The following is a 12,128-nucleotide window of genomic DNA, read 5'->3' as shown; positions in this document are numbered from 1 at the left end:
TGCGCACAGAGGTTTAACCAGATCAGCAATGTTATTTTAAAAGTGGCTCTGCCCTTGAGCCACCTCTGTCTCAAATGCAGCGGACAGACAAGCCCACGAAATCCTGCGCTGTCTCCCCCAGCAAGACGCGGCTTCAGCTGACAGACAGGAGCCAGAGAAGTGTCATAAACGCAGCACCATCATTGCCGCATCGTGCTGTTAGAGGGCACTGCGTTACACGGCGGGACTGCCGCGGGATCAGAAGGGAAACTAAAGCCTTCACCGCTTTCGGGCTTTAAAAAGTCCCTGTCGCTTTTCGGGATCTATGGGCTCGGTCAAATTCCGCTTCGGGAAACAAAATCTGCTCGTTCACAGTCCCCCGCAGTAGCAACGGGACATAAGCGCGGCGTTTTTCTTCGCGTCGCGCCCTGCCATGTTCCGCAGCATTGCTGTCAGCGGTTTCCGACCTCGTATATACCTATCTGTACGTACACACCGGCTGCCCTCTCGGTGAGCCGGTCGGGGCGGGCAGGCTGCCCGGCAGGTGCGGGCTGGCAGCCGCTGGCACCGCCGGGCGCAGACGCGTCCGCCTCCGCGCCGCAGCGGCCAGAGCCCCCTCACTAGGTGCCCGCAGCCTCCCGCGCGGCTCTCGCCCCCCGAGCTAAGGGCTCGGACGGCAGAACCGGCGCGCGGACGGGCCGCGAGCCGCCGCGAGCCACCTCGAAGCGCGTTCGGCGCTAACGGCCGCCGACAGCCGTTAAGGAGCTCGCGCCAGCCGCAGACGCTCACGCACCACCACCGCCCCCGCCGCCCGCCACCTACCTTTGCCCCCACCGCCCCTTCCAACCATCGACTAGGAAGCGGCGTTAATTGGCAGTCGCGGAGAGCCAATGGGCGGGGGTGGGGGCGGGGCGGGAGCCTGCGCTTCGCTCTCGCCCAATCGGGAGGCGGCTGGGCGTCCGCCAATCGGAGGGGCGGGGGAGGGGGGGGCGGACGCAGGCGGGCGCGGGGGGCGGCAGTCGGCAGTTGGTGCGGCGGCGCGGCGGGGAGCGGAGCGCTGAGGCTTCTCTTGCGTTCCTCCGCGCTCTCTTGCCGTCTCGTCAGCCCCCTCCCTCCTTCGGTGCCGGTGGGCACAGGAGACGGGCAGTTCCCGGCGCTTCAGGTGAAGGCGGCGCCGTCGTCTTAGTTCCTACCCTCAGGGAGAGGCTTGAGGCGGAGGGCGGGGTTTAGAGCCCTGTCGGAGCCGGGGGGGGGGGGGGGGCGCAGAATGGCGGGCGGCGGGGTCCCACCGGCGGGCGCGGGGAGGGCGGTTGGTCCAGCCGTCGCGTCTGGGCCGGTGGCGGCCGGCGCTACCTGTGCCCCGTGGCGGGGTCAGGCCGCGCGGGGCGAGGCGGGGCGAGTGGCGTACCGTGAAGGCCCCGTTGGGTGCCGGTGGGGGCTCGGTGCCCCTGCGGTGAGGCGGTGGGCGGACGGGAGTGACAGTGCCGAGGCGCGACGGCGGCGCGAAGGGGCAGCGGGCGCGAGGGGAGCGGGCGCCTTGGGGAGGGAGGGGGGGGGGGGGGCTGGGGGGTGCAGGCCCGCGAGCCCCGTGGTGGTGTTGGGGCTTCTTCTCCGGCGGGCGCGGGGAAGGTGAAGCTCTCCTTGCACGGCGCCTGGCGAGGAAGGGCAGGGCTGGGGCTTGCGAGGGATGACGACACTGGCTGTGGGGAGGCTCGGTTCCTGTAGGAGGGAAGAGCTCGCTGCTCGGGGAAGTTTAGTGACCCACTCGGTAGTGGTGACGGCTTTGGTTTTGGGAGGGGAGGAGAGGAAAAGTGGGTGAGGAGGGAGACCCGGGATTGAGCCATTAGATGTTTCCTCCTGGCTTTGAAATCCTGGCGTCCTGGATGATGGCAGGTAACGATGCTGATTTGGTGGGAGGAGGTGTTTCTACGGGGGAGAGTGAGGTTTTAAACGTCTCACAGCCTCCTGAGTACTGTTAATGACCCAGCTAAGTCAGGCTTCTTGGGTTTTGCCATTGCCGCCTTCTCTCTTGACTTTCCCTTTTTTGGCTTGTGGAAAGAATCTCCTCATCTTCCAAAGTGAAATGTCTGTGTGAGAGACAGAAGTCTCTTTATGTGTATCGAGGCTACCTGGTTAGAGAAAGACTGGGTATCTGCCTGCCTTGCTGTATCCATCTTTCCCAGCTGCTTGGCTGTCTCTGGTCGGAGTGACTCAGAAGCTGATAGACTGAGTCTTCTGAGGCTTCATCCTTTTGCCCTAGCAGTAAGGGAAGCCAGAAAGGTGCAACTGACATAGGCTGTCCTTTTGAAACTGGACGTTTGAAAACTGAATGTCTGAAAACTAAATGTAATCTTGCAGTTTTCTTGGTAGCCATTCTTGATTAAAACTGTAGATTAGTTAGGTTGATTTCAAACAAGTATACCACTGCTCACATTCCCTGTACCTATTTCAGCAAGTTTGATCGTTTGTACGTGACCCAGACTGGGGTAAAAAATGAGCATTATGATGTGCTAGACACTTTTGTTTTCTTCTGTTGCACTCCACAACCTCACAACAGGCTGCTGGAAAGGTTGCCATAAGACTGTTTTCTCTTGCTACAGGGGGGATTTTTTTTCCCTTCTGCTAATTTGGATTTAATTCCAGAGTTTGTTCAGCCCTTCGCTAAAGACAGAACCTTTCCACTACTTTGAAAAGGTAAAAACATTAACAGTGCATTATTGTAATAGTCAGTGAAGGCGGCATTATGTAAGCAACTGAGTTTTCATTCTGGTTTTAGTGCAACAAAAAGATCATTCTCATTTGTCTGGGATGAGACCAATATAAAAACATTGCTTCATTGCTTTCTTGGGGACGATGACTTGTATTTCTGCTTAAAAGTGAGAGGTAAATAAAACAGTTTGCCAACTGTATTTCAGATGGGCAAAACATCTTAATTGTGTTTTTAACTATTAAGGTTATTAGCACCGAGAGCTAATGTGCTTGCTCTTTCATACCTGTACCTGCCTGAAATCATATTTTGTCAAACTTGCAATTTGCCTTCAAAGATAGTAGAGTTATATTCTGCCAATTATGACTGAATCAGCTTAAACAGTAGCATGTGTTAGCGCACAGGGCATGTCTAATTAGTACAGTGCAGTATCATTTTAGAGATCTCTGATCATACTGTACCACAGCTTAGGTATGGTAATCAGGAGAGGAGTGCAGGTGCTACCTTGTCCTCTGTAGTGTTAACCTTGGCATGGCTGTTGAGTGTTCAAGTGCTCCAAACTCCCCTCGGTGCATAGTTTACAGTTCTAGAGTCAGTTTCTTTGGGTCAGGGTCTATGTGTTGTGCAGTGCCATACTAGAATAAACATTAAAAACTGCCCTGCGGGGTTAAACTGCATACCATGCATCAAGCAACAATATCAGTGTTAAAAGGAAGATACATAGCACAATTGTAGTTAGCGATGAAATAGTTTATTAATGGTTGATAGGCAAAACTGTTTTGGAGGTTGTTTTTTTTTTTCTGAATGTTTTTTCTCTCATTTTGAACATGGCGTGCTGCAAGTGGACGCAGTAGTTAATATCGAGCTGACAAATTAGATGGCATTTATGATTGCTGGACTTGATGTTAGCTGTATGCAACTTTGTGGGTGGTCTTAAGTGTTCTTTAACTTTTGTTTTAAACTGTCATAGGTTTATGAGAGAGTTTCTATGTTCTGCAAGTCATCTCTGTAAGAAAAACTTCATTTTACTTTGTAATGTCTATTTAATTGTATTTTTCTAATTTTTCTTTTTTATTCCTGTAGTATTTGAAATACCATTATAGTAACGTGGCTTTCTGACTGTGCAGTGATATTCTAGGCAACATTTTGATCTATGAATGTTTGTAAGTATTACTTTCAGAAAATACCCAGGTGATATATTTTTCTAATGGGTAGATGTCCGCTTTCTTTTGTTGTATCGGGGCACTTGAATGTTGGTCTGAAAATCAGTATTGTGAACCTGTTATTTTTACCAGGTGATGTTTGGATGATTTAGTGTTAGGCATGAGAAGTTTTGTTCTCATGATCTGTTTACACAGTATATGGGTACATTTTCCTTCTCTGGAGCTGAGTGAGCTACTCACTTCCAGATGTCCTTATGTCAATTCTGTATTTCCCTGATTGTGGTTAAAATGGACCTAAAGGTTACTTGACTTGGATCGGTAGCCTGTAAATGCAGGACAAGAGACTTCTGTGCTTGTCACAGGAATGGCAAAGGATAAAATGTTTAGCAGTGCTGCTAGTCAAGAATTGCCTGTGCTTGTATGAATCTGCACGAGTAATACAAATTAGCTAAAAGGTAGCTTTCTGCTTCTGAGGTGGTGCATGGTTTTCTCAATGTGGGAGTAGCAGGTCCTGGAAAAAGTTGCATCTTCTCATACAATAAGCCAGGAGAATGGTAGATGCAGATTGAAGTTTTTTTCATAGACTTGTTTAAACATGCATGTAAACTAATACATTGGAGTAGTGTTTTGTTGGTTCTTGGGATCTCTGCTTTTTAAAATAAATTCTAGGATTTAATGACTTACTCATTGCCTGAGACCTGGAATGAAGTCTCTAATGCTTGAAATGAAGACTAGTCTGTGAGATGAACAACTTTTTTGTAACACAGGATTTAATTGGAATTCTGTCTTAATCCATAAAACTTCAAGAACTGGTGTTGTTCCTTTCAACTAAACCTAGTTACTGATTTTTTGATTTGACTTAATGTAATGATGAATTGTTCTCAGGGCATGAAAAGGAAGAAAGCAGAAAATAACAGTAATGTAACTGTACTGAGATAAACCAAGCTAAGTATTCTCAGTCTGTGGTTGAATAGAATGGTGTACTTAATATGAATGTTACCTGGCTAGTTGGGACCCTAGTTACACTTGGGTTGGGAAAAATAACCTGAAGTTAATAGTAAAAAGGCTGTTGTATCCTGGGGTTGATTCCCAGTCTACAGTCACAGTCAAATTTGTCACGAGAGTTGGATGTCATTCCTTTATGTGCTACCCTGCAAGGTACCTTGCTTAGTGGAATAGAACAGTCAAAATTTCTCTAATGGTGTTGGTCTAGAATCTGCCTTGATGTGCGCTCCTTGGAGTGTGAGTGGTTCTGCTTGAGCCACTGTGAACTGCATTGGTGGAGTCCTGTGAATCTTGGTGGACAGGATGTGTCAATATTTGAGAAGGTACCCAGCCCTAATTAGTAAATAGGGATAGAGCTAGCATGGATATGGTAATGCTGCACAGTAATGAGCTCTGAAGCAAAAAGAAAATGTCTCTAAGGCTTTAAGTGATGTGGTTTGGTTCAACTTTTTAGAATATGCAAATATTTAAAAACTGTTCTGGCTTACACAACATGTTGTAAATATTTTGACAGTGTTGGAAACCTATATCTTGCAGTGTTTGATTTTGGGCCAATGCGTGTTATTAACCCTTTTTTGCTTGTGTAGGACTCTGCTTAAAGTTAGTTCTAGACCACTGAATAACAAACCACACTACAATATAGCAGCAAAAATGGCAAAGATAAGAACAATCTGTCAAATCATATTATTAAATATTTCTTTCAAATAGTTTTACTGAAACCAAAAAGGAGGGGGTTTATGTAATCTTTTGACGTAAACTTATAGATGTGACATAGTAGATGCCCTGAGAATGGGTGCCACGCAGGTTTTTAAGTGACGCTGTGAACTCCTCTGAGTTCACAAGTATGTGTTTTAAATATATTCTCATGCCTGTTGTAATTCATGTATCACAGAATTGTGATGTACTTGCAAACTCTTAGCTTTTGATTATAAAGTAGTGGGTTGTTTACTGATATTAAAACTGGATGACTGTGGTGTTGCTGTAGTTTTTATTGTGAAGTGTCTTTTTGCAGAAGTGTGATATTCTTTCTGTCTTGTTATTGTTGTGTCTTTGTACATGGGTAGCACAAATAGGACTCGAATCTGATTTTTATGTGTGATAATAAGTTAACCTCCCCCACATATCAGGCTGATGCATTGCCAGCTGGTGATTGCAACAACAAAAGGTGTGTATTGACTGAGTTCTGAAAGGACTAGCAGAGTTCTCATACCTGGCATTTCAAACTCTGCTTTCTGAGCATAGCCAAAGGTTCTGGGTTCCAAAACGAACGTGCACAGAACTTCTTACTTAGCATTGTAATGGTAGGTGAATATTGAAATAAGAATTTTATTTGTTCTCAATAGCAGATGCACAGTCATACTTCGTTATTCTTTTAAGCTTATGGGATTTTTTCTAATTATTTCTGACTTAATAGGTCAAAGGGTGCAGGGTGAATATGCTTAATGTGTCCTTCTTAAAAGGGGTAATGTGAAGTACAGATTTCAATAAATGATCTGCCATGAGTCATAGGACAAATGGGACATCTCTTTAGTTTGACTTATGCCTCTGATCCTCTCTGATAGAGGCTCTTGGCAAATTGATGCCTCTGATAGAGGCTTTCTTGGCAAATTGACAGATACCTGGATCACTGCTGAGTGGAACAATGCTGCTTTCTTGTCAGGATAAATGATAAATCTATAACAAACAGGTCTAGGTACATTAAAGCAAGTCTTTGTATTTGATGGAACCACATGTATACAACATCAACTTGTAGACACGTTTACTTCCACAGTCCTTGAATAACATTTTTAAAAGCATTTTTTCCAAAGTCTTCAAGTTCTCTCTGTCCCTTAATAGTTACAGATAAAAGCTTCAGAGCACTTTTTTGTTTTATTGTTTACCTAAAATAATCTAACCAATCTAAGTAATCTAATATCTGGTCAACATACAATTGTGCTTAACTCGTAGGAGCCATTGAGCAGCTTGGTTAAGCTCTAGGGTGAACTTAACTGAAGGGAATTATTCCCAAGTTCTTGCTGGGTTGAGGTGATGGTTCCATTCCAAAATGTGAGCACTCTGTTTTATGTATGAGAACTGAAACTGGATAACCATTTCCTTTAAACAACTTTCCTTTAATTTTTGTGTGTTAGGAGAGAACTTCATGTAAAGAATACTGTCAGTCTTGCGTCATTCAAATACAGTGAGAAATAAATTGAGTGGTTAGCTGTTCCTCTTTGGGGCAATTAAATTTCTTAGAAACTCCTTTGCCCACAGCTGGGAGTATTGCCGTTTCATTGATTGTTTGTATTGGTCCACTGTTATGGTAGGCCACTAGTGTTTCCATTGGTGTACACCAAGGTGAGTATATGTTACTGCTGTTCTGCTTTCTACTAGCAGGTTTTTTTGGTCCAGGGAACTTTTAGGGCTGCAAGTCATTCTTGCTTTGAGTTGAGGTTTTTGTCTTTTTTGAAAGCTAGTTCAACTGAAAGGAGGAACAACCAGCACATATGGATAAAGTATGATCAACCAATAACCTGTGATTCATAGTGCTACTTCCCAAAGCAAACTTTCATGCTGTCTTAAGTGAACAGAGTCCTAAATGGAAAGATAAGTGAAACAAGTTGTATACTGTTTCACTGTTCATCATTGATGGCCTGTGGTAGGTTGGCCCTGGCTGGACACCAGGTGCCCACCAAAGCTGATCTATCACTCCCCTCCTCAGGTGGACAGGGGAGAGAAAATGTAACGAAAGGCTTGTGGGTCAAGATAAGGGCAGGGAGATCACTCAGCAATTACCATCACAGGCAGAATAGACTCAACTCAGGGAAATTAGTTTAATTTATTGCCAATCAAATCAGAGTAGGGTAATGAGAAATAAAACCAAATCTTAAAACACCTTCCCCCCACCCCTCCCTTCTTCTCGCTCAACTTCACTCCTGATTTTTCTCTACCTCCTCCTCCTGAGTGGCGCAGGGGGATGGGGAACGGGGGTTGCAGTCAGTTCATCACACACTGTCTCTGCCGCTCCTTCCTCCTCACACAAAAGTGAATTTGGACATGTTTGTTTGGACTCCGAAGCCCTTTTGATTTCTAATTTGAGAGCTAATAATCATATCACTCAGATATGATTATTTGTCAGCATTTATAGATTTTCTGCCTCTGTTATTACATTAAAATGTTGATACCTTATGAACGATAGCATTGTTGCTAAGGTTGTTACAATAAGGACAATAAAGGAGCTTTAAATATATTTGAGGTCTACCACTACAACTATTTCTGTGTTCTTTCTGCTGTCTTTCTTTCCTCATTTCTATCTTTTGTTACATTTGTTACCATGGACTTTCCCTCTTTTTCACTTCACTTACAGCTATTTCTGTAGCTACTGTGTTGGTTTTTTTCTTCTAATATGGCTTTGGGGACAGCTATTAAAAATCTTGTGTGATTCCCTGTGATTCTTGCATGATAAAGTAATACTGTTTTATCAGATTGTCAAATCTGTGTCTTCTCAGTTGAAGCTGGAAGTGGTCTGAGTCAAATCAGGACTGGTATGCAGGTATTAACTTCTTTTACTTCTGTCACCTCTTTTGAGGTATGGTATACATGGAGTTCCTTTATGTTGAATACGTGCTCTTTGAGCTAGGACATTGTCACCTATAATGTATGTTAAATTCCATGCCAATTTTAGAATTGGGGAAGTGAAAGGTGGAACCTATGTTAGTGGGACCAAAGGGCCCCACGGTAATGCAGCATTCTCCTTCACACAGCAGCTTGCTGCAGAAGGAGCTGACTGCTCTGTGTTGTGTAGTGTGCTTTAGTGGTCTTTGGTAGGTACCAGTTAATGACCATGTGGTGCATGAGTTATTGGAAGACGTTCCAGAATGTCTGTGGAGTGGTAGTGTTCTTTAAAGTTGTTAATAATTCAAACAAATAATGAATATTATTGCAGAAGTGTCTCCACTCCTTTCTTGACCTCTCTTAATCCTCTCTACTTACGTTATAACCACCTACAAACTGTTTGGTCATGTGACTTGTACGGTGAGATTTCAGTGATATTAAATGGGGTTGATTTATGTTCCCAAATGCAAAAATCTAATCTCTTGCTTGTGTGCCTAGTACTTACACATAAACCATGAAAATATCTTTTTCCCTGTCTTTCAGGTCTCAGACTTTCTGAAGAGTATCTTTTATGTTGAATGTGTACTTATTTATTCCTTTCATTAGCATAACATTTTGTAACTTGTTAAATTAGCTCAGAAGCTTGTTGCTAATTCTACTTACAGTGATAAGGCAAGTAACTTCAAAACCAGTGGCAGTCTGTGTTGCTACTAAAACAGGAAATCAGGTTCTTTCCCAGCTATTTGTTCTTGCTCTGTGCTCTGTCTTGGCACTATTTATGTGGCTGTGTTGTGACTGGAGTTGGTTCCCTCGTCCAGCAAGAAACTTTTTATTTTTGGCAGAGTAATTTTCAGCTGGATAAAGCTTAGCACCTGGCTTCCTGAATAGAATCGATGGCATAGGGATGGGGTCAGGAGGAGTGACTGGGGACGTGGGAGAAGACCAGAAACAATCTTTGTCAGCGGAACAAATTTATACCATAATAAAGTGATCAGGCTAGATATCGAGATGAGCAGTACAGTGAATAATTTCTATAAAGTTAAGCTGTAAAGTGAATGTTGGGTTTAAACAAGTTTTTGTGTAAGTGCTTTTATAATCCTATGTATGCCAAGAATGGTCAGGATGTAATAAAATAAGAAAAATGTAGTGTGTATAAATGCAACAGTGTTGCTCATTTTAGCAGCTGAAGCTGTGCTACATGAGCTGCTGAAATACACCTGAGTAAGATTTAACACTTAACTGTGTAGAGACTGTACCCTTAAACTATTTATAGTTACGGGAACTGAAGATTCACTTAAACTTATGGTTCTTGATTTTTACCAATTTTAAATGCATGGCTGAATAGGTAATAAGTTTCAAATGATTTGAATTAATAAATTTAAAGGTAAACTTAATGGATTTTTTTCTTGAATTTTTGCTTAAAATATTTTAGTGTGGAAGGACTAGAAGACAGAATTAAAATACTTTTCAAAGTTGAACAGGTTCTAGATAGAAAGGAGCTAAAAGTCTTTGCCTTTTGACTTCTAAAATACTCAGTTGTAAGCAACTTAAATGTTTCTAATGTGTAATGCTGATATATATTCTTATGTAATGAAATGCTGTATTTATAAGAAAAGGGAATGCTAAATAAATCTTTGAAACTGCTGGCAGAAGATTTAAATTAATCTGTTTAACACTTTATTGTTAAACCAAGTTTTGAAGAACTAGCTTTAAATTCCAACTCAATATTTAATTTCCAAAATCGAATCAATCTTGTGGAAAGAATCAAGTGGGTGTTTTTAGAATTTTTGGGTTTATTTGGGGGGTGGTGGTGGTAGTAGTGTTGGGTTTTTGTTTTGGTTTTTTTGTTATTGTTGGGTGGGGGTGTTTTGTTTTTTGTTTTGTTTGTTTGTTTTGGTAGGGTTTTTTGTTTAGGGAAAAACCTAGTTATACACGAAAACCATGCCAGCTTTCTTATTTCCTAAACTGGAAAAAATTGCTTCCCTACCTTATTGTAGCCTGTGCTGTTTGTTTGCCTTTTTTTCCTCCCTCAAAAATAATTGAATAGAATTAGTTGGATCCTCTAGTTACTTCTGTTCTGTGATACTGCCCGGTCTGCTTTCTTAGCTATTCTCAACAAAGCGCTGTTCCATCTGATGTTTTTTCGAAGCAGGTGCACAGATTGGCTAGCAGAGAACATCTTTCCAAGAAAGCAGACTGAGCAGTATGGCAGAACACTTTGTGCTTTTCTTTGTTTAATTGTTCACTGCACCGGGAAAAGTGAAAGTTCATTCACTGTATATCATGAATGTCTTGTCTGTTCATTGAGGTAGCACCAAATCTGTTATTTATATTGCTATTAAAGGACAATCCATATAGTTTTAAAGGATCTGTAGGTGAACCTTAAAATTGGTTTGAATTTGGCTACGAAATCCTTGTCCAAAGTAGCATATAAGTAGCTGCTTCTGCTTTGGCTTGTAGTATCCCTGTGTCAGAGAACAATATGTGGGTCTAGTCTGTATCTAATTACTGTATTTTTAGCACTTGGTTTAGATCAGGCTATTACATAGTTTTTGGTAGAATGTAAATCCTGTGAGTTGTATGGGTATCATGAGTAAAGTCTGTGCTGTGCAGTTTCAATTGTTGACAAGTCATTAGCAGTTCAGTAATTGATACATGCAAATAGATAAAACAAATATACATTAATTCTGAATTTATTTTAGGGTTATGTAAGACAACCTATAGCTTCTTTGATTTAGACTTTGATCAGTCTAATAATATATGAAGTAGTCTAACTTTCTCTAAGGAACCAATTAGCTGGAGGATTTTTATTGGCCCTGTAGAGAAACTGAAACTGGAATTGGACATCTTTGATATTTCTGCCCCTTTTGCCCTCCTTTCTTGCAAAACAGGCCAGATAGGAAGCATGTAAAAATGTTTTGAATTTGTCAAGGGAAGATGTATCACATGCATCTTGAATTAAATTTGAGCTACTTTCTCTAGTTATGCAGCTATGCTGCCCCATGAGAATTATTGGAATGTGCAAAGAATAGCATATTGCACCTAGAGATTTACATCAGAGTCAGCATGCACGTTTAAATTTGGAGTACTGTGAAAAATCTCAATCTGGCTATGATATTTGCCCTAAAAGAGGAAGGAATGCAAGTCATGTCTTCTCTGTATTTCACCATTGCTCAATTTCAAGTGCTTAACTGCTGGAAATCGAACTACATAAGCTTAAAAAGACATTTTAAAATCTTGCTTCCCAGTTGGCTAACTTTCTTTATGAATGTTTTTTTCTGTTTTGAGAAAAGTCTTCATCTTGGGTGAAAGACAAGTACAAGTAGGGATTTGGCATACATATGTCAAATGCATAAAATGAAAATGGAACAACTTTAAAGTTTTGTCTAAAGCTAGTCTACTAAATATTGAAGCAAGTGAGAACTTACCTACTTGAAAATCCACTGAACAATTTGTTTTTTGATTTCTTCTGATTTTGTTTAGAATTTAAAACTTGATATAGAATTACTGGTTATCTGTGTTAAGGTGAATTAATTCAGATGGTAACTTGCATCCAGATCCTGACACTGTTGAATACATTCTTGGAATATTATTATTGAAATACCCTAACTAGAGGACTGTAAAAGATGAGTTCAAAGATTTTCAGAATCTGAATAAGCTTTCAGTGCCTTTATCTTATA

General features: G+C 42.2%; 1 protein-coding gene across 2 annotated transcripts in view; it reads left to right on the top strand.

Moving 5' to 3' along the window:
* The first annotated feature begins 989 nt into the window (after nucleotides 1–989).
* PACSIN2 (protein kinase C and casein kinase substrate in neurons 2) overlaps nucleotides 990–12,128 on the top strand; it is a 59,449-nt gene continuing 48,310 nt past the window's right edge. For both annotated transcript variants that reach the window (XM_075507045.1, XM_075507034.1), the window contains exon 1: nucleotides 990–1,141. The gene's annotated coding sequence lies outside the window, so the exon portion shown is untranslated. The remainder of the gene's footprint in view (nucleotides 1,142–12,128) is intronic.

Source organism: Mycteria americana, chromosome 1 (assembly GCF_035582795.1).
Source record: "Mycteria americana isolate JAX WOST 10 ecotype Jacksonville Zoo and Gardens chromosome 1, USCA_MyAme_1.0, whole genome shotgun sequence".
NCBI lineage: Eukaryota > Metazoa > Chordata > Aves > Ciconiiformes > Ciconiidae > Mycteria > Mycteria americana.
Note: the sequence above shows the minus strand (reverse complement) of the source record. Positions and strands in the feature narration are given on the sequence as shown.